Genomic DNA, 273 nt, shown 5'->3' on the forward strand with positions numbered 1-273 from the left:
ATAAATTACATGTTGTTAGTTAATTATAAAAATACATTGTATTTTTCTTTAAGAAATTTATTCTATATCAAGAACTTTACTTTGGTAGGAGAGCTAAAAAATTAAAACCACAGCTAAGTTGCTTATTTCCACCCCAGTTCATAAGCACAAGTAAGGACCTTCTAAGTATCCATTCTAGAGAGCTGGGTCAATGTGACGAAAATTATACAATTAGGAAATGCCCTTAAGCATAGGCCAGCAAAGGGTAAGGGGCCAGACAGTAAATATTTTCAG

Source organism: Canis aureus, chromosome 3 (assembly GCF_053574225.1).
Source record: "Canis aureus isolate CA01 chromosome 3, VMU_Caureus_v.1.0, whole genome shotgun sequence".
In the NCBI taxonomy this organism is placed as follows: Eukaryota; Metazoa; Chordata; class Mammalia; order Carnivora; family Canidae; genus Canis; species Canis aureus.